Genomic DNA, 2,645 nt, shown 5'->3' with positions numbered 1-2,645 from the left:
GGTAAGAGATGTTTTTGCTAGAAATTGCTAAGAGAGACCTTAGGCAAAAATAAAATACTCAGAAAAATGTTCCTGAGATTGTGCCCTTTGTTTCCAATTTGTCTTCTGGATAGTATTTTTGGATTTGCGTCTTTTGGATTACTCTCAAATTTCATATTATCATAAAAACTCTTTAAATTAAAAATAATTCCTGGACTTTTTTTTTAAGAGGCCTTAACCTTTCCTTATATACATGACTGTTTCCCTTCCTAATTTTTTTTTCTTTTTCTTTTCTGCTTTCTCAACTCCCTCCCCATAATGCAGGTAGTAGTGGCTACAAGAAAATAGCAAAGCATGATTAAGAGATAACCATATAGCAAAAATAATAATAATGTGAGGGAAAAAATGAGCAGTTATCATGAGAAAAAGCATGAGAAAAAATTAGCGGACAAAACCCAAAACACAAGGGATTATGTACATTATGAACAAGCGAGAAATTTGAGACAAGGGCAAACAGCTGTTTTCCATTTATGCCCCTGTTCAGTTCAGTTCAGTCGTTCAGTCGTTCAGTCGTGTCTGACTCTGTGACCCCTGGATGGCAGCACGCCAGGCTTCCCTGTCCATCACCAACTCCCCAAGCTTGCTCAAACTCATGTCTATCGAGTCAATGATGCCATCCAACAATCTCATCCTCTGTCATCCCCTTCTCCTCCTGCCTTCAATCTTTCCCAGCATCAGGGGCTTTTCAAATAAGTCAGTTCTTCACATCAGGTGGCCAAAGTGTTGGAGTTTCAGCTTCAGCATGAGTCCTTCCAATGAATATTCAGGACTGATCTCCTTTAGGATGGCTTGGTTGAATGTCCTTGCAGTCCAAGGGAGTCTCAAGAGTCTTCTCCAACACCACAGTTCAAAAGCATCAATTCTTCAGCACTCAGCTTTCTTTATAGTCCAACTCTCACATCCACACATGACTCCTGGAAAAACCATAGCTTTGACTAGACAGACCTTTGTTGGCAAAGTAATATCTCTGCTTTTTAATATGCTATCTAGGTTGGTCATAGCTTTTCTTCCAAGGAGCAAGCATCTTTTAATTTCATGGCTGCAGTCACCATCTGCAGTGATTTTGGAGCCCCTCAAAATAAAATCTGACACTGTTTCCACTGTTTCCCCGTCCATTTGACATGAAGTGATGGGACCGGATGCCATGATCTTCGTTTTCTGAATGTTGAGCTTTAAGCCAACTTTTTCACTCTCCTCTTTCACTTTCATCAGGAGGCTCTTTAGTTCTTCACATTCTGCCATAAAGGTGGTGTCATCTGCATATCTGAGGTTATTGATAATTCTCTTGGCAATCTTGATTCCAGCTTGTGCTTCATCCAGTCCAGCATTTCTCATGATGTACTCTAAATATAAATTAAATAAGCAGGGTGACAATATACCCTGTTGGTCAGCCTTAAGGCAGCCACTGTCAGTCAGCCTTAAGGGGTGAATCTGTGCAATTCTGGTACTGCACGTTCTGTTGCAGTAACCCCCGAGGGCACTTGTTTCCATTTTCATGGAATACCTGGAGGAGCCAGATGGAAAAGAAAATGAGGAAAGAGAAAAGAGGGAGAAGGGGAAAAAGGTCCTTCCTGCTTCACAGAAAGAAAGATTAGGAGGAATAAATACAAGGACTTTTCGTGGAAGCTGAAAGATTTATTTAACCTGATTCCTGAATAGACACTGAAATAAGAAAATATTTAATTGTATGGAATATTACTCAGCCACATGAAGGAACAAAGCTGAGTCAGCTGTAGTGAGATGGATGAACCTAGAGTTCTGTCATACACAGTGAAGTAAGTCAGAAAGAGAAAAACAAGTATCATATATTAAGGCATATATGCGGAATCTAGAAAAATGGTACAGATGAACATATGTGCAGGGCAGGAATAGAGGCACAGACATAGAGAATGGGTGTGTGGACACGGGAGTAGTGGAAGGGGAGAGTGGGGCAAACTGGGAGATTAGGATTGACATATATACGTACACTACCACACGTAAGACAGATAAGGAGTGGGAACCTGCTGTGTAGCACAGAGAGCTGAGCTCGGTGCTTTGTGATACTGACCTAAGGGGTAAGATGGGGGGGTGAGTAGGAGGGAGACCCAAGAGGGAGGGGATATATGTACATATATCACTGATTTATTTCATTGTATAGCAGAAACTGATGCAACACTGTAAAGCAATCATACTCCAATAAAAAATATTTAATTATAAATAATACATTGCTTAAAGTTTACTGCTGTAACTCATATACATATAAAAGAGAAATTATGTGACTAAAAAGCTAAGTCCTTAGTCCTTCAAATGAGCAACAGTGACTGTACAACATTCTATAACAAGACTTATCAATGAAATTTAAGCTAGAATTTACCAGTGTGTCTAGTCATGGTGTTGTTTACTTCTTCTTTGATATATCCCATGTTTTCACTATATCTGAAACACAAGTCAGATATTACTTAGATGCAGAAGTTGCTGGTAATTGCAATTTATTTGCTTTTAGATTTTTGAAACCTTTTCCAAAATTCTGATTATAAGAATAAAGATCATTAGAGAAGCTGTCACCATTTAAAACTGTAATTTAAAAATCTAATATTCCCATTTGCTGAAAAAAACTCAATACACAA

This window comes from Ovis canadensis, chromosome 7, assembly GCF_042477335.2.
Source record: "Ovis canadensis isolate MfBH-ARS-UI-01 breed Bighorn chromosome 7, ARS-UI_OviCan_v2, whole genome shotgun sequence".
In the NCBI taxonomy this organism is placed as follows: Eukaryota; Metazoa; Chordata; class Mammalia; order Artiodactyla; family Bovidae; genus Ovis; species Ovis canadensis.
Note: the sequence above shows the minus strand (reverse complement) of the source record.